The sequence below is a fragment of the Oncorhynchus masou genome, unplaced genomic scaffold (assembly GCF_036934945.1).
Source record: "Oncorhynchus masou masou isolate Uvic2021 unplaced genomic scaffold, UVic_Omas_1.1 unplaced_scaffold_4787, whole genome shotgun sequence".
NCBI lineage: Eukaryota > Metazoa > Chordata > Actinopteri > Salmoniformes > Salmonidae > Oncorhynchus > Oncorhynchus masou.
The window spans coordinates 6532-25672 of record NW_027011183.1 but is presented as its reverse complement, the minus strand read 5'-3'; the positions used below and the strand labels follow the sequence as shown (position 1 = coordinate 25672).

The window sequence follows — 19141 nt, the reverse complement described above, 5'->3', positions numbered from 1 at the left end:
GCAGAGGTGTGAGCTACATCAGCAGACCGGATGAACAGTTGCCAAACACACACACACACACACACACACACACACACACACACACACACACACACACACACACACACACTGAGTCCAGAGGAGGTGGGCAGTCTCTGCCTGGAACAAATGGTGTCTGAGGTGGCTTGAGAGGCCGTCAGAAGCAGACACTGCCTCTTGGAGACCAGACCAGCACATGATCTGTTACTACCTCTGGAGGACAAGTTGACCCCCCTGTTACAGGGGGGTCAGTCAATACATTCAGCCTGTCAGGAGTAGAACCAACTCAGTCAGTACATTCAGCCTGTCGGGAGTAGAACCAACTCAGTCAATACATTCAGCCTGTCAGGAGTAGAACCAACTCAGTCAATACATTCAGCCTGTCGGGAGTAGAACCAACTCAGTCAATACATTCAGCCTGTCGGGAGTAGAACCAACTCAGTCAGTACATTCAGCCTGTCGGGAGTAGAACCAACTCAGTCAATACATTCAGCCTGTCAGGAGTAGAACCAACTCAGTCAATACATTCAGCCTGTCGGGAGTAGAACCAACTCAGTCAATACATTCAGCCTGTCGGGAGTAGAACCAACTCAGTCAATACATTCAGCCTGTCGTGAGTAGAACCCACTCAGTCAATACATTCAGCCTGTCGGGAGTAGAACCAACTCAGTCAATACATTCAGCCTGTCAGGAGTAGAACCAACTCAGTCAATACATTCAGCCTGTCGGGAGTAGAACCAACTCAGTCAGTACATTCAGCCTGTCGGGAGTAGAACCAACTCAGTCAGTACATTCAGCCTGTCGGGAGTAGAACCAACTCAGTCAGTACATTCAGCCTGTCGGGAGTAGAACCAACTCAGTCAATACATTCAGCCTGTCGGGAGTAGAACCAACTCAGTCAGTACATTCAGCCTGTCAGGAGTAGAACCAACTCAGTCAGTACATTCAGCCTGTTGTGAGTAGAATCAACTCAGTCAATACATTCAGCCTGTCGGGAGTAGAACCAACTCAGTCAATACATTCAGCCTGTCGGGAGTAGAACCAACTCAGTCAGTACATTCAGCCTGTCGGGAGTAGAACCAACTCAGTCAGTACATTCAGCCTGTCAGGAGTAGAACCAACTCAGTCAGTACATTCAGCCTGTCAGGAGTAGAACCAACTCAGTCAGTACATTCAGCCTGTCAGGAGTAGAACCAACTCAGTCAGTACATTCAGCCTGTCGGGAGTAGAACCAACTCAGTCAGTACATTCAGCCTGTCGTGAGTAGAATCAACTCAGTCAATACATTCAGCCTGTCAGGAGTAGAACCAACTCAGTCAATACATTCATCCTGTCGGGAGTAGAACCAACTCAGTCAGTACATTCAGCCTGTTGGGAATAGAACCTACTCAGTCAATACATTCTGCCTGTCGGGAGTAGAACCAACTCAGTCAATACATTCTGCCTGTCGGGAGTAGAACCAACTCAGTCAGTACATTCAGCCTGTCGGGAGTAGAACCAACTCAGTCAATACATTCAGCCTGTCGGGAGTAGAACCAACTCAGTCAATACATTCAGCCTGTCGGGAGTAGAACCAACTCAGTCAGTACATTCAGCCTGTCGGGAGTAGCACCAACTCAGTCAGTACATTCAGCCTGTTGGGAGTAGAACCAACTCAGTCAGTACATTCAGCCTGTCGGGAGTAGAACCAACTCAGTCAATACATTCAGCCTGTCGGGAGTAGAACCAACTCAGTCAGTACATTCAGCCTGTCGGGAGTAGCACCAACTCAGTCAGTACATTCAGCCTGTTGGGAGTAGAACCAACTCAGTCAGTACATTCAGCCTGTCGGGAGTAGAACCAACTCAGTCAGTACATTCAGCCTGTCGGGAGTAGAACCAACTCAGTCAGTACATTCAGCCTGTCAGGAGTAGAACCAACTCAGTCAATACATTCAGCCTGTCGGGAGTAGAACCAACTCAGTCAGTACATTCAGCCTGTCAGGAGTAGAACCAACTCAGTCAGTACATTCAGCCTGTCGGGAGTAGAACCAACTCAGTCAATACATTCTGCCTGTCGGAGTAGAACCAACTCAGTCAGTACATTCAGCCTGTCGGGAGTAGAACCAACTCAGTCAATACATTCTGCCTGTCGGGAGTAGAACCAACTCAGTCAGTACATTCAGCCTGTCGGGAGTAGAACCAACTCAGTCAATACATTCTGCCTGTCGGGAGTAGAACCAACTCAGTCAGTACATTCAGCCTGTCGGGAGTAGAACCAACTCAGTCAGTACATTCAGCCTGTCGGGAGTAGAACCAACTCAGTCAATACATTCAGCCTGTCGGGAGTAGAACCAACTCAGTCAGTACATTCAGCCTGTCGGGAGTAGAACCAACTCAGTCAATACATTCAGCCTGTCGGGAGTAGAACCAACTCAGTCAGTACATTCAGCCTGTTTTCTACTGGGTTCCCCTTCCCTTCCCTGAATAAAAGCATTGTCCGAGAGCGCAATGACAAAGGGCTTTGTTAATATGCATATGTGGAGCAGTGTCGGGGCCTTTGGGACATGTTATTAGAAGGAACCTACCAACCAATCATTGTTTACTCTATTGGCTGTGGTTTACGTGTTTCAGAGACTCCTCCACCTGGCTATCTCAGTGAAGATGGGGAGACCAGTGATCACCTGATGAACCACAGCATGGACACCAGTTCACCCAACCTGTCACCAAACCCAGTGTCTCCAACACACAGCAATTTAGGTAAGCATTGGGACTGGGTATGACCATGGACCTCACAATACAATATTATCACCATACTTAGGTGCCGAGGCTGTATGTATCACCATTCAATACTGCAATTCCCAACATATCGCTCTCCAAATGTCTGCTGCAGAGAGATGAGAGGGCAGGAGAATTATTTTGTTTGTTGGTGTAGTTACCTTGAACAAAAAATAAATACAAAAATTGCTATTTGGTTGTGTGTTTGGGGATGTTTATTTGTGAGATTTAGACACAATGTGTGTGTGTGTCTGTGCTAACTAGTGGACAAGCGTTGCACCGCAGCCCTCCCTCGGGAAGCCAGTCCACTGCTCCGTATTGTAACAGAGGAAACCCGGTCTGAGCCCAGAGCTGTGGCCAACTCAGTCAGCCCACACTGACATCAATGATAATATCCTGTTTATTAAATCACTGTTTCTGGCCCAGCTACTATAGAAAAAAAACAAATAGACTGGACCTTCACATGGGCCCAGGCAGTTCACTGTACTTCAAATACACTGGGCCTTCACATGGGCCCAGGCAGTTCACTGTACTTCAAATAGACTGGACCTTCACATGGGCCCAGACAGTTCACTATACTTCAAATAGACAGGGCCTTCACATGGGCCCAGACAGTTCACTGTACTTCAAATAGACTGGGCCTTCACATGGGCCCAGACAGTTCACTGTACTTCAAATAGACTGGGCCTTCACATGGGCCAAGACAGTTCACTGTACTTCAAAGGTAAATGTTGGAAGTAGTTAGAAGGAAAAGTAAAAATAAATCTTTGCTGTTACGAGAACTGTGCAAGCGTTTGCTGAATGTTTTGGTTCCGGAACCCTGTAATTTGCCGTTGTCTCCGCGTGAGGACCGAGGGAACTGGCAGACTTTGTCCTGTTTATTTTTCTCCCTCTTTTCTTTTTCCATATTCCATATTTATATCCTCTACTTCCCTGGCTCTGCTGTTCTCTCTCTTCAGTCTCCCTCTGTCTTTATGTCCTCTACTTCCCTGGCTCTGCTGTTCTCTCTCTCTTCAGTCTCCCTCTGTCTTTATGTCCTCTACTTCCCTGGCTCTGCTGTTCTCTCTCTTCAGTCTCCCTCTGTCTTTATATCCTCTACTTCCCTGGCTCTGCTGTTCTCTCTCTTCAGTCTCCCTCTGTCTTTATATCCTCTACTTCCCTGGCTCTGCTGTTCTCTCTCTTCAGTCTCCCTCTGTCTTTATATCCTCTACTTCCCTGGCTCTGCTGTTCTCTCTCTCTTCAGTCTCCTCTGTCTTTATATCCTCTACTTCCCTGGCTCTGCTGTTCTCTCTCTTCAGTCTCCCTCTGTCTTTATATCCTCTACTTCCCTGGCTCTGCTGTTCTCTCTCTCTTCAGTCTCCCTCTGTCTTTATGTCCTCTACTTCCCTGGCTCTGCTGTTCTCTCTCTTCAGTCTCCATCTGTCTTTATATCCTCTACTTCCCTGGCTCTGCTGTTCTCTCTCTTCAGTCTCCCTCTGTCTTTATATCCTCTACTTCCCTGGCTCTGCTGTTCTCTCTCTTCAGTCTCCCTCTGTCTTTATGTCCTCTACTTCCCTGGCTCTGCTGTTCTCTCTTCAGTCTCCCTCTGTCTTTATATCCTCTACTTCCCTGGCTCTGCTGTTCTCTCTCTTCAGTCTCCCTCTGTCTTTATGTCCTCTACTTCCCTGGCTCTGCTGTTCTCTCTCTTCAGTCTCCCTCTGTCTTTATGTCCTCTACTTCCCTGGCTCTGCTGTTCTCTCTCTTCAGTCTCCCTCGGTCTTTATGTCCTCTACTTCCCTGGCTCTGCTGTTCTCTCTTCAGTCTCCTCTGTCTTTATGTCCTCTACTTCCCTGGCTCTGCTGTTCTCTCTTTCAGTCTCCCTCTGTCTTTATGTCCTCTACTTCCCTGGCTCTGCTGTTCTCTCTCTCTTCAGTCTCCCTCTGTCTTTATATCCTCTACTTCCCTGGCTCTGCTGTTCTCTCTCTTCAGTCTCCCTCTCTTTATATCCTCTACTTCCCTGGCTCTGCTGTTCTCTCTCTTCAGTCTCCCTCTGTCTTTATATCCTCTACTTCCCTGGCTCTGCTGTTCTCTCTCTTCAGTCTCCCTCTGTCTTTATGTCCTCTACTTCCCTGGCTCTGCTGTTCTCTCTCTCTTCAGTCTCCCTCTGTCTTTATATCCTCTACTTCCCTGGCTCTGCTGTTCTCTCTCTCTTCAGTCTCCCTCTGTCTTTATGTCCTCTACTTCCCTGGCTCTGCTGTTATCTCTCTCTTCAGTCTCCCTCTGTCTTTATATCCTCTACTTCCCTGGCTCTGCTGTTCTCTCTCTTCAGTCTCCCTCTGTCTTTATATCCTCTAATTCCCTGGCTCTGCTGTTCTCTCTCTCTTCAGTCTCCCTCTGTCTTTATGTCCTCTACTTCCCTGGCTCTGCTGTTCTCTCTCTCTTCAGTCTCCCTCTGTCTTTATATCCTCTACTTCCCTGGCTCTGCTGTTCTCTCTCTCTTCAGTCTCCCTCTGTCTTTATATCCTCTACTTCCCTGGCTCTGCTGTTCTCTCTCTCTTCAGTCTCCCTCTGTCTTTATATCCTCTACTTCCCTGGCTCTGCTGTTCTCTCTCTCTTCAGTCTCCCTCTGTCTTTATATCCTCTACTTCCCTGGCTCTGCTGTTCTCTCTCTTCAGTCTCCCTCTCTGTCTTTATATCCTCTACTTCCCTGGCTCTGCTGTTATCTCTCTTTCAGGCTCCTCTGTCTTTATGTCCTCTACTTCCCTGGCTCTGCTGTTCTCTCTCTCTTCAGTCTCCCTCTGTCTTTATGTCCTCTACTTCCCTGGCTCTGCTGTTCTCTCTCTCTTCAGTCTCCCTCTGTCTTTATATCCTCTACTTCCCTGGCTCTGCTGTTCTCTCTCTTCAGTCTCCCTCTGTCTTTATATCCTCTACTTCCCTGGCTCTGCTGTTCTCTCTTCAGTATCCATCTGTCTTTATGTCCTCTACTTCCCTGGCTCTGCTGTTCTCTCTCTTCAGTCTCCCTCTGTCTTTATGTCCTCTACTTCCCTGGCTCTGCTGTTCTCTCTCTTCAGTCTCCCTCTGTCTTTATGTCCTCTACTTCCCTGGCTCTGCTGTTATCTCTCTCTTCAGTCTCCCTCTGTCTTTATGTCCTCTACTTCCCTGGCTCTGCTGTTCTCTCTCTCTTCAGTCTCCCTCTGTCTTTATGTCCTCTACTTCCCTGGCTCTGCTGTTCTCTCTCTCTTCAGTCTCCCTCTGTCTTTATATCCTCTACTTCCCTGGCTCTGCTGTTATCTCTCTCTTCAGTCTCCCTCTGTCTTTATATCCTCTACTTCCCTGGCTCTGCTGTTCTCTCTTCAGTATCCATCTGTCTTTATGTCCTCTACTTCCCTGGCTCTGCTGTTCTCTCTTCAGTCTCCCTCTGTCTTTATGTCCTCTACTTCCCTGGCTCTGCTGTTCTCTCTCTTCAGTCTCCCTCTGTCTTTATGTCCTCTACTTCCCTGGCTCTGCTGTTCTCTCTCTTCAGTCTCCCTCTGTCTTTATATCCTCTACTTCCCTGGCTCTGCTGTTCTCTCTCTCTTCAGTCTCCCTCTGTCTTTATGTCCTCTACTTCCCTGGCTCTGCTGTTCTCTCTCTTCAGTCTCCCTCTGTCTTTATGTCCTCTACTTCCCTGGCTCTGCTGTTCTCTCTCTTCAGTCTCCCTCTGTCTTTATGTCCTCTACTTCCCTGGCTCTGCTGTTCTCTCTCTTCAGTCTCCCTCTGTCTTTATATCCTCTACTTCCCTGGCTCTGCTGTTCTCTCTCTCTTCAGTCTCCCTCTGTCTTTATGTCCTCTACTTCCCTGGCTCTGCTGTTCTCTCTCTTCAGTCTCCCTCTGTCTTTATATCCTCTACTTCCCTGGCTCTGCTGTTTTCTCTCTCTTCAGTCTCCCTCTGTCTTTATCTCCTCTACTTCCCTGGCTCTGCTGTTCTCTCTCTTCAGTCTCCCTCTGTCTTTATCTCCTCTACTTCCCTGGCTCTGCTGTTCTCTCTCTTCAGTCACCCTCTGTCTTTATATCCTCTACTTCCCTGGCTCTGCTGTTCTCTCTCTTCAGTCTCCCTCTGTCTTTATATCCTCTACTTCCCTGGCTCTGCTGTTCTCTCTCTCTTCAGTCTCCCTCTGTCTTTATATCCTCTACTTCCCTGGCTCTGCTGTTCTCTCTCTTCAGTCTCCCTCTGTCTTTATGTCCTCTACTTCCCTGGCTCTGCTGTTCTCCCTCTGTCTTTATATCCTCTACTTCCCTGGCTCTGCTGTTCTCTCTCTCTTCAGTCTCCCTCTGTCTTTATGTCCTCTACTTCCCTGGCTCTGCTGTTCTCTCTCTTCAGTCTCCCTCTGTCTTTATATCCTCTACTTCCCTGGCTCTGCTGTTCTCTCTCTTCAGTCTCCCTCTGTCTTTATGTCCTCTACTTCCCTGGCTCTGCTGCTCTCTCTCTTCAGTCTCCCTCTGTCTTTATATCCTCTACTTCCCTGGCTCTGCTGTTCTCTCTCTTCAGTCTCCCTCTGTCTTTATATCCTCTACTTCCCTGGCTCTGCTGTTATCTCTCTCTTCAGTCTCCCTCTGTCTTTATATCCTCTACTTCCCTGGCTCTGCTGTTCTCTCTCTCTTCAGTCTCCCTCTGTCTTTATATCCTCTACTTCCCTGGCTCTGCTGTTCTCTCTCTTCAGTCTCCCTCTGTCTTTATGTCCTCTACTTCCCTGGCTCTGCTGTTCTCTCTCTTCAGTCTCCCTCTGTCTTTATGTCCTCTACTTCCCTGGCTCTGCTGTTCTCTCTTTCAGTCTCCCTCTGTCTTTATATCCTCTACTTCCCTGGCTCTGCTGTTCTCTCTCTCTTCAGTCTCCCTCTGTCTTTATGTCCTCTACTTCCCTGGCTCTGCTGTTCTCTCTCTCTTCAGTCTCCCTCTGTCTTTATATCCTCTACTTCCCTGGCTCTGCTGTTCTCTCTCTTCAGTCTCCCTCTGTCTTTATATCCTCTACTTCCCTGGCTCTGCTGTTCTCTCTCTTCAGTCTCCCTCTGTCTTTATCTCCTCTACTTCCCTGGCTCTGCTGTTATCTCCCTCCATCTTTATCTCCTCTACTTCACTGGCTCTGCTGTTATCTCCCTCCATCTTTATATCTAGCTGTGTCTTTTCTCCTCACTTCTATCTTTATTTTCACATTGTACCCACCTCTCTGTCTCTCTGAGTCTCTGTCTCTCTGAGTCTCTGTCTCTCTGAGTCTCTGTCTCTCTGAGTCTCTGTCTCTCTGAGTCTCTGTCTCTCTGAGTCTCTGTCTCTCCGAGTCTCTGTCTCTCCGAGTCTCTGTCTCTCCGAGTCTCTGTCTCTCCGAGTCTCTGTCTCTCCGAGTCTCTGTCTCTCCGAGTCTCTGTCTCTCCGAGTCTCTGTCTTTTACTCTGTAGTAGTCCCATATAGTTGATACTGGTAAAGGCTTAGTCCCAAGTAGGATGCTCAATAACTATCTAAATACAGTGTTTCCCCATGTCTCTCCTGTGTCTGTCAGACCTACAGCCTGTGATGTACTGTGAACCAGCCTTCTGGTGTTCCATCTCCTACTACGAGCTGAACCAGCGGGTGGGCGAGACCTTCCACGCCTCCCAGCCATCCCTCACCGTGGACGGCTTCACCGACCCTCCAACTCCGAGCGCTTCTGCCTGGGCCTCCTGTCCAACGTCAACCGTAATGCCGCTGTGGAGCTGACACGCAGACACATCGGTACTGACGCTTTGAAAATAAACCTCTGACAAAATGACTGTTGGCCTGATGCTCGGTCGTTGACATGAGGGGAAAGTGAAATGGAACAGCAGTGTTAGATGGGATAACTCGTCTTAGGACGACCCCTACTTCTAACCTGAACCACCTGTACTGGCCACACATGGTAGCAACTTGAAACAGAATTGTGTTTACAAGGTCATTCACACCAGAGTACAGAGAAAGAGAGACGTTTTGTTAGCCAATACCTTAGGTCGGGGGGTGGGTCCTTAGGTCGGGGTGGGTCCTTAGGTCGGGGGTGGGTCCTTAGGTCGGGGGTGGGTCCTTAGGTCGGGGGTGGGTCCTTAGGTCGGGGGTGGGTCCTTAGGTCGGGGGGTGGGTCCTTAGGTCGGGGGGTGGGTCCTTAGGGTCGGGGGTGGGTCCTTAGGTCGGGGGTGGGTCCTTAGGTCGGGGGTGGGTCCTTAGGTCGGGGGTGGGTCCTTAGGTCGGGGTGGGTCCTTAGGTCGGGGGTGGGTCCTTAGGTCGGGGGTGGGTCCTTAGGTCGGGGGTGGGTCCTTAGGTCGGGGGGTGGGTCCTTAGGTCGGGGGGTGGGTCCTTCGGTCGGGGGGTGGGTCCTTCGGTCGGGGGGTGAGGCCTTAGGTTGGGGGTGGGGCCTTAGGTTGGGGGGCGGGGCCTTAGGTTGGGGGGTGGGGCCTTAGTTCGAGGGGCGGGCAAATAGATAAACACCACGGGACGATTTTTGTCAGAGAGAATGGTCAAGGGGCCAGAACATAATTGTAATATTTTGTACACTGCTAAGCCCAAAATGAAATTGTATTTGAAAATAACAGTCATTTCATCCCTTGATTACAGTGAGACACCATCACATATGTCCATTGTTTTGAGGGGGAAGGAATACTTGGGAACAAGTTTCCTAAGTACAGTGCTTTCTGAATGTATTCAGACATCTTGACTTTTTCCACATTTTGTTACGTTACAGATTTATTATAATGACCAAGCACAAACAAATTTTAGAAATGTTTGCAAATGTATAAAAAATAATAATAATAATTTAAACAAATACCTTATTTACAGACCTTTGCTATGAGACTGGAAATTGAACTCAGGGGTTTCATTTCCATTGATCATCCTTGAGATGTTTCTACAACTGGATTCAAGTCCACCTTGTGGTAAATTCATTTGATTTGACATGATTTTTAAAGGCGCACACACCTGTCTATATAAGGTCCCACAGTTGACAGTGCATGTCAGGGCAAAAGCCAAGCCATGAGGCACAGATCTGGGGAAGGGTACCAAACAAATGGATACAGCATTGAAGGTCCTCAAGAACACAGTGGCCTTCATCATTCTTAAATGGAAGAAGTTTGGAACCGCCAAGACTCTTCCTAGAGCTGGCCGCCCGGCCAAACTGAGCAATTGGGGGAGAAGGGCCTTGGTCAGGGAGGTGACCAAGAACCCGATGGTCACTCTGACAGAGCTCCAGAGTTCCTCTGTGGAGATGGGACAACCTTCCAGAAGGACAACCATCTCTAAAACAATCCACCAATCAGGCCTTATGGTAGAATGGCCAGACAGAAGCCACTCCTCAGTAAAAGGCACATGACAGACCACTTGGAGTTTGCCTAAAGGCACCTAAAGACTCTGACCATGTTAACCAAGATTCTCTGGTCTGATGAAACCAAGGTTGAACTCTTTGGTCTGAATGCCAAGCATCACGTCTGGAGGAAACATCCCTACGGTGAAGCATGGTGGTGGCAGCATCATGCTGTGGGGCTGTTTTTCAACGGCAGGGACTGGAAGACGAGTCAGGATCGAGGGAAAGATGAACAGAGCAAAGTACAGAGGTCCTTGATTAAAACCTGCTCAGGATCTCAGACTGGGGAGAAGGTTCACTTTCCAACAGGACAACGACCCTAAGCACACAGCCAAGACAACGCAGGACTGGCTTCGGGACAGGTCTCAATGTCCTTACGTGGCCCAGCCAAGGCTGGACTTAAACCTGATCGAACATCTCTGGAGAGACCTGAAAATAGCTGCGCAGCGACGATCTTCATCCAACCTGACAGAGCTTGAGAGGATCTGCAGAGAAGAATGGGAGAAACTCCCCAAATACAGGTGTGCCAAGCTTGTAGCATCATACCCAAGAAGAATCGAGGCTGTAATCGCTGTCAAAGGTGCTTCAACAAAGTACTGAGTAAAGGGTCTGAATACTTATGTAAATGTGATATTTCAGTTTTCTATTTTTAATACATTTGCAAAAATGTAAAATAAATGTTGCTTTCTCATTATAGTGTGTAGATTGATGAGGGGGGGGGGGCGATTTAATCCATTTTAGTAGAAGGCTGTAATGTAACAAAGTGGGAAAGGGGTCTGAATACCTTGCGAATGCACTGTATTTAGGTATACATCACATGTTCGTTGTCATCCGTGTTCAGAATTGGTCTGTGTGTACACGTCAGGGGTGGTTCTGGTTCTAGACGGATGGTTCTCTGTTTGTCTGCAGGCAGAGGGGTACGGTTGTACTATATTGGAGGAGAGGTGTTTGCAGAGTGCCTCAGCGACAGTGCCATCTTCGTCCAGAGTCCCAACTGTAACCAGCGTTACGGCTGGCACCCCGCCACGGTCTGCAAGATCCCCCCAGGTGAGAGCTGAGAAGGGTGTGTGTGTGTGTGTGTGTGTGTGTGTGTGTGTGTGTGTGTGGCAAAGAGAGCGAGACAAAAGATTGACACACAGTAGGTTAATTTCCACAATGACTGTGGTTACTCACCAACACACACACACATACATGCTCACACACATACATGCTCACACACACACGCTCACATACACACACACATACATGCTCACACACACCTCATTCATTGTGTCTTGACGGTAACGGTTTGCCGGACGGTTCCGTAGGCTGCAACCTGAAGATCTTTAACAACCAGGAGTTTGCTGCCCTGCTGGCCCAGTCGGTGAACCAGGGCTTCGAGGCGGTCTACCAGCTCACCAGGATGTGCACCATCCGCATGAGTTTCGTCAAGGGCTGGGGAGCAGAGTACAGGTAACACACAGTCCACAGCGACACGCTCTCATTAAAGTTTCATGTATTAAACAAGAGTCAACCCCTGTCGGTCGTTGATACCATGCTCCTACCTGATTAGCTGACGAGGTGATTCAGATGAGACGGTATAGGAATGGTGAAACTGTGGGATGGCTGAGGGGTGCAAGGTTAAATAACTATGTGGGATGGCTGAGGGGTGCAAGGTTAAATAACTATGTGGGATGGCTGAGGGGTGCAAGGTTAAATAACTATGTGGGATGGCTGAGGGGTGCAAGGTTAAATAACTATATGGGATGGCTGAGGGGTGCAAGGTTAAATAACTATGTGGGATGGCTGAGGGGTGTTCAATAGAACACCCTGATAGGTTATTGTATACAGTGGCTCATTCAGAAGTCTGATGGTAGCAGAGACAGTCTGGGATATTAAATAGAACACCCTGATAGGTTATTGTATACAGTGGTTCATTCAGAAGTCTGATGGTAGCAGAGACAGTCTGGGATATTAAATAGAACACCCTGATAGGTTATTGTATACAGTGGCTCATGCAGGAGTCGGTCCTTACACACTAGAAGCATTTTTTTCAAGTCCTTGCTTCCCCCTCTGTATTCCTAGAACAATAAGCATGAATCTATTGTAATCACAGCTACCCACCTCTCTCTTCTCCTCTTCTTCTCCTCCTCCTCTCTTCTCCTCTAATGATGAAGTGCTCTAACAGACAGAGCTGCTGTCTTGATGTATCATTCATCACTGTGGACTGTGCTGAAGTATGGCTGCAAGTAGTTCTCTGGCCTGGCAGACACACAGTGAGGGGGTTTAATGTCAAGGAGACGTGGGGCGAACCGGGAGGAGAGGTATTAAGATCAATAACCCAAGCCGGTCTGAAGTGGCTACTTTTATTTCAACTGTTTCTCCCAAGTGCCAGGACGCCAAGGGAACGTGAGGGGGAGAATGGAAACAAAATAATGAAGCATTTTCTCTTGTTTTAATCTACCGATGGTTTCATTTTTAGTCACTGCCCAGCGACGCTTATTCTTCCCCTGTGTAATTCCTCACTCAGATGTTTAGTTGTAATGAACTAATCATTCGCATGCCGTAGGTACATTTATACAGACGTTTTCCATCAGCAGCCAGTGATACATTATACATGTGTTTCCACAATAAGAAAAAAACCAGCTCAGCCCAACGCACACAGGGCTGAGACAGAGGGGGAGTTGTGTAAGGGGGATGGAATGCAGGAAAGAGGGGGAGGGTAGAGCGGGGGAGGCAGAAGACACGGAGGGAGTGAGGGAGGCAGAAGACACGGAGGGAGGGAGGCAGAAGACACGGAGGAGGGGAGGCAGAAGACACGGAGGGAGGGAGGCAGAAGACACGGAGGAGGGGAGGCAGAAGACACGGAGGGGGAGGCAGAAGACACGGAGGGGGAGGCAGAAGACACGGAGGGGGGGAGGCAGAAGACACGGAGGGGGGAGGCAGAAGACACGGAGGGGGAGGCAGAAGACACGGAGGGGGGAGGCAGAAGACACGGAGGGGGGAGGCAGAAGACACGGAGGGGGAGGCAGAAGACACGGAGGGGGAGGCAGAAGACACGGAGGGGGAGGCAGAAGACACGGAGGGGGAGGCAGAAGACACGGAGGGGGAGGCAGAAGACACGGAGGGGGAGGCAGAAGACACGGAGGGGGAGGCAGAAGACACGGAGGGGGAGGGAGGCAGAAGACACGGGGGGAGGGAGGGAGGCAGAAGACACGGGGGGAGGGAGGGAGGCAGAAGACACGGGGGGAGGGAGGGAGGCAGAAGACACGGGGGGAGGGAGGGAGGCAGAAGACACGGGGGAGGGAGGGAGGCAGAAGACACGGGGGAGGGAGGGAGGCAGAAGACACGGGGGAGGGAGGGAGGCAGAAGACACGGGGGAGGGGGGAGGCAGAAGACACGGAGGGAGGGGGAGGCAGAAGACACGGAGGGAGGGGGGAGGCAGAAGACACGGAGGGAGGGGGAGGCAGAAGACACGGGGGAGGCAGAAGACACTGAGGGAGGGGGAGGCAGAAGACACGGAGGGAGGGGGAGGCAGAAGACACGGAGGGAGGGAGGGAGGCAGAAGACACGGAGGGAGGGAGGGAGGCAGAAGACACGGAGGGAGGGGGAGGCAGAAGACACGGAGGGAGGGAGGGGAGGGAGGCAGAAGACACGGAGGGAGGGAGGGAGGGAGGCAGAAGACACGGAGGGAGGGAGGGAGGGAGGCAGAAGACACGGAGGGAGGGAGGGAGGCAGAAGACACGGAGGGAGGGAGGCAGAAGACACGGAGGGAGGGAGGCAGGCAGAAGACACGGAGGGAGGGAGGCAGGCAGAAGACACGGAGGGAGGGAGGGAGGCAGAAGACACGGAGGGAGGGAGGGAGGCAGAAGACACGGAGGGAGGGAGGGAGGCAGAAGACACGGAGGGAGGGAGGCAGGCAGAAGACACGGAGGGAGGGAGGGAGGCAGGCAGAAGACACGGAGGGAGGGAGGGAGGCAGAAGACACGGAGGGAGGGAGGCAGGCAGAAGACACGGAGGGAGGGAGGGAGGGAGGCAGAAGACACGGAGGGAGGGAGGGAGGCAGGCAGAAGACACGGAGGGAGGGAGGGAGGGAGGCAGGCAGAAGACACGGAGGGAGGGAGGGAGGCAGGCAGAAGACACGGAGGGAGGGAGGGAGGGAGGGAGGCAGAAGACACGGAGGGAGGGAGGCAGAAGACACGGAGGGAGGGAGGCAGAAGACACGGAGGGAGGGAGGCAGAAGACACGGAGGGAGGGAGGGAGAGAGGGAGGCAGAAGGGAGGGAGGGAGGGAGGCATAAGACACGGAGGGAGGGAGGGAGGCAGAAGACACGGAGGGAGGGAGGGAGGGAGGGAGGCAGAAGACACGGAGGGAGGGAGGGAGGCAGAAGACACGGAGGGAGGGAGGCAGGCAGAAGACACGGAGGGAGGGCGGCAGGCAGAAGACACGGAGGGAGGGAGGGAGGGAGGCAGGCAGAAGACACGGAGGGAGGGAGGCAGAAGACACGGAGGGAGGGAGGCAGAAGACACGGAGGGAGGGAGGCAGAAGACACGGAGGGAGGGAGGGAGGGAGGCAGAAGACACGGAGGGAGGGAGGCAGAAGACACGGAGGGAGGGAGGGAGGCAGGCAGAAGACACGGAGGGAGGGAGGGAGGGAGGCAGGCAGAAGACACGGAGGGAGGGAGGGAGGCAGGCAGAAGACACGGAGGGAGGGAGGCAGAAGACACTGAGGGAGGGAGGGAGGGAGGCAGAAGACACGGAGGGAGGGAGGGAGGCAGAAGACACGGAGGGAGGGAGGGAGGCAGAAGGGAGGGAGGGTGGGAGGCAGAAGGGAGGGAGGGAGGGAGGCAGAAGGGAGGGAGTGAGGGAGGCAGAAGGGAGAAGACACGGAGGGAGGGAGGGAGGGAGAAGACACGGAGGGAGGGAGGCAGAAGACACGGAGGGAGGGAGAGAGGCAGAAGACACGGAGGGAGGGAGGGAGAGAGGCAGAAGACACGGAGGGAGGGAGGGAGGCAGAAGACACGGAGGGAGGGAGGGAGGCAGAAGACACGGAGGGAGGGAGGGAGGGAGGCAGAAGACACGGAGGGAGGGAGGGAGGGAGGCAGAAGACACGGAGGGAGGGAGGGAGGCAGAAGACACGGAGGGAGGGAGAGAGGCAGAAGACACGGAGGGAGGGAGAGAGGCAGAAGACACGGAGGGAGGGAGGCAGAGGCAGAAGACACGGAGGGAGGGAGGGAGAGGCAGAAGACACGGAGGGAGGGAGAGAGGCAGAAGACACGGAGGGAGGGAGGGAGGCAGAAGACACGGAGGGAGGGAGGGAGGCAGAAGACACGGAGGGAGGGAGGGAGGCAGAAGACACGGAGGGAGGGAGGGAGGCAGAAGACACGGAGGGAGGGAGGGAGGCAGAAGACACGGAGGGAGGGAGGGAGGCAGAAGACACGGAGGGAGGGAGGGAGGCAGAAGACACGGAGGGAGGGAGGGAGGCAGAAGACACGGAGGGAGGGAGGGAGGCAGAAGACACGGAGGGAGGGAGGGAGGCAGAAGACACGGAGGGAGGGAGGGAGGCAGAAGACACGGAGGGAGGGAGGGAGGCAGAAGACACAGAGGGAGGGAGGCAGAAGACACAGAGGGAGGGAGGGAGGGAGGCAGAAGACACGGAGGGAGGGAGGCAGGCAGAAGACACGGAGGGAGGGAGGGAGGCAGAAGACACGGAGGGAGGGAGGGAGGCAGAAGACACGGAGGGAGGGAGGGAGGCAGAAGACACGGAGGGAGGGAGGCAGGCAGAAGACACGGAGGGAGGGAGGGAGGCAGGCAGAAGACACGGAGGGAGGGAGGCAGAAGACACGGAGGGAGGGAGGGAGGCAGAAGACACGGAGGGAGGGAGGCAGGCAGAAGACACGGAGGGAGGGAGGGAGGGAGGCAGGCAGAAGACACGGAGGGAGGGAGGCAGAAGACACGGAGGGAGGGAGGGAGGGAGGCAGAAGACACGGAGGGAGGGAGGGAGGCAGAAGACACGGAGGGAGGGAGGGAGACAGAAGACACGGAGGGAGGGAGGGAGGGAGGGAGGCAGAAGACACGGAGGGAGGGAGGCAGAAGACACGGAGGGAGGGAGGGAGGGAGGGAGGCAGAAGACACGGAGGGAGGGAGGCAGGCAGAAGACACGGAGGGAGGGAGGGAGGCAGAAGACACGGAGGGAGGGAGGGAGGCAGAAGACACGGAGGGAGGGAGGGAGGCAGAAGACACGGAGGGAGGGAGGGAGGCAGAAGACACGGAGGGAGGGAGGGAGGCAGAAGACACGGAGGGAGGGAGAGGCAGAAGACACACGGAGGGAGGGAGGGAGGCAGAAGACACGGAGGGAGGGAGGGAGGCAGAAGACACGGAGGGAGGGAGGGAAGCAGAAGACACGGAGGGAGGGAGGAGGCAGAAGACACGGAGGGAGGGAGGGAGGCAGAAGACACGGAGGGAGGGAGGGAGGCAGAAGACACAGAGGGAGGGAGGCAGAAGACACGGAGGGAGGGAGGGAGGCAGAAGACACGGAGGGAGGGAGGCAGGCAGAAGACACGGAGGGAGGGAGGGAGGCAGAAGACACGGAGGGAGGGAGGGAGGGAGGCAGAAGACACGGAGGGAGGGAGGGAGGCAGAAGACACGGAGGGAGGGAGGCAGGCAGAAGACACGGAGGGAGGGAGGGAGGCAGGCAGAAGACACGGAGGGAGGGAGGCAGAAGACACGGAGGGAGGGAGGGAGGCAGAAGACACGGAGGGTGGGAGGCAGGCAGAAGACACGGAGGGAGGGAGGCAGAAGACACGGAGGGAGGGAGGGAGGCAGAAGACACGGAGGGAGGGAGGGAGACAGAAGACACGGAGGGAGGGAGGGAGGGAGGGAGGCAGAAGACACGGAGGGAGGGAGGCAGAAGACACGGAGGGAGGGAGGGAGGGAGGGAGGCAGAAGACACGGAGGGAGGGAGGCAGGCAGAAGACACGGAGGGAGGGAGGGAGGCAGGCAGAAGACACGGAGGGAGGGAGGGAGGCAGAAGACACGGAGGGAGGGAGGGAGGCAGGCAGAAGACACGGAGGGAGGGAGGGAGGCAGAAGACACGGAGGGAGGGAGGGAGGCAGAAGGGAGGGAGGGAGGCAGAAGGGAGGGAGGGAGGGAGGCAGAAGGGAGGGAGGGAGGCAGAAGGGAGGGAGGGAGGGAGGCAGAAGGGAGAAGACACGGAGGGAGTGAGGGAGAAGACACGGAGGGAGGGAGGCAGAAGACACGGAGGGAGGGAGGGAGGGAGAAGACACGGAGGGAGGGAGAGAGGCAGAAGACACGGAGGGAGGGAGAGAGGCAGAAGACACGGAGGGAGGGAGGGAGGCAGAAGACACGGAGGGAGGGAGGGAGGCAGAAGACACGGAGGGAGGGAGGGAGGCAGAAGACACGGAGGGAGGGAGGGAGGGAGGGAGGCAGAAGACACGGAGGGAGGGAGGGAGGGAGGCAGAAGACACGGAGGGAGGGAGGCAGAAGACACGGAGGGAGGGAGGGAGGGAGGCAGAAGACACGGAGGGAGGGAGGGAGGCAGAAGACACGGAGGGAGGGAGGGAGGGAGGGAGGGAGGGAGGGAGGGAGGGAGGGAGGGAGGGAGACAGAAGACACGGAGGGAGGGAGGGAGGCAGAAGACACGGAGGGAGGGAGGCAGAAGACACGGAGGGAGGGAGGGAGGGAGGGAGGGAGGCAGAAGACACGGAGGGAGGGAGGGAGGCAGAAGACACGGAGGGAGGGAGGGAGGGAGGGAGACAGAAGACACGGAGGGAGGGAGGGAGGCAGAAGACACGGAGGGAGGGAGGCAGAAGACATGGAGGGAGGGAGGGAGGGAGGCAGAAGACACGGAGGGAGGGAGGCAGGCAGAAGACACGGAGGGAGGGAGGGAGGCAGAAGGGAGGGAGGGAGGGAGGCAGAAGGGAGGGAGGGAGGGAGGGAGGCAGAAGGGAGGGAGGGAGGGAGGCAGAAGGGAGGGAGTGAGGGAGAAGACACGGAGGGAGGGAGGGAGAAGACACGGAGGGAGGGAGGCAGAAGACACGGAGGGAGGGAGGGAGAAGACACGGAGGGAGGGAGAGAGGCAGAAGACACGGAGGGAGGGAGAGAGGCAGAAGACACGGAGGGAGGGAGGCAGAAGACACGGAGGGAGGGAGGGAGGCAGAAGACACGGAGGGAGGGAGGCAGAAGACACGGAGGGAGGGAGGGAGGGAGGGGGAGGGAGGGAGGCAGAAGACACGGAGGGAGGGAGGGAGGCAGAAGACACGGAGGGAGGGAGGCAGAAGACACGGAGGGAGGGAGGGAGGGAGGCAGAAGACACGGAGGGAGGGAGGGAGGCAGAAGACACGGAGGGAGGGAGGGAGGGAGGGAGACAGAAGACACGGAGGGAGGGAGGGAGGCAGAAGACACGGAGGGAGGGAGGCAGAAGACACGGAGGGAGGGAGGGAGGGAGGCAGAAGACACGGAGGGAGGGAGGGAGGGAGGCAGAAGACACGGAGGGAGGGAGGGAGGGAGGCAGAAGACACGGAGGGAGGGAGGCAGGCAGAAGACACGGAGGGAGGGAGGGAGGGAGGCAGGCAGAAGACACGGAGGGAGGGAGGGAGGCAGAAGACATGGAGGGAGGGAGGGAGGGAGTCAGAAGACACGGAGGGAGGGAGGCAGGCAGAAGACACGGAGGGAGGGAGGGAGGGAGGCAGAAGACACGGAGGGAGGGAGGCAGAAGACACGGAGGGAGGGAGGCAGAAGACACGGAGGGAGGGAGGGAGGGAGGCAGAAGACACGGAGGGAGGGAGGGAGGCAGAAGGGAGGGAGGGAGGGAGGCAGAAGGGAGGGAGGGAGGGAGGGAGGCAGAAGGGAGGGAGGGAGGGAGGCAGAAGGGAGGGAGTGAGGGAGGCAGAAGGGAGAAGACACGGAGGGAGGGAGGGAGAAGACACGGAGGGAGGGAGAGAGGCAGAAGACACGGAGGGAGGGAGAGAGGCAGAAGACACGGAGGGAGGGAGGGAGAGAGGCAGAAGACACGGAGGGAGGGAGAGAGGCAGAAGACACGGAGGGAGGGAGGCAG

The 19141-nt window shown here is 54.4% G+C and overlaps 1 pseudogene; it reads left to right on the top strand.

Moving 5' to 3' along the window:
- The first annotated feature begins 2611 nt into the window (after positions 1 to 2611).
- On the top strand, positions 2612 to 12769 carry LOC135535325 (mothers against decapentaplegic homolog 3-like; annotated as a pseudogene).
- The last annotated feature ends 6372 nt before the right edge of the window (positions 12770 to 19141 follow it).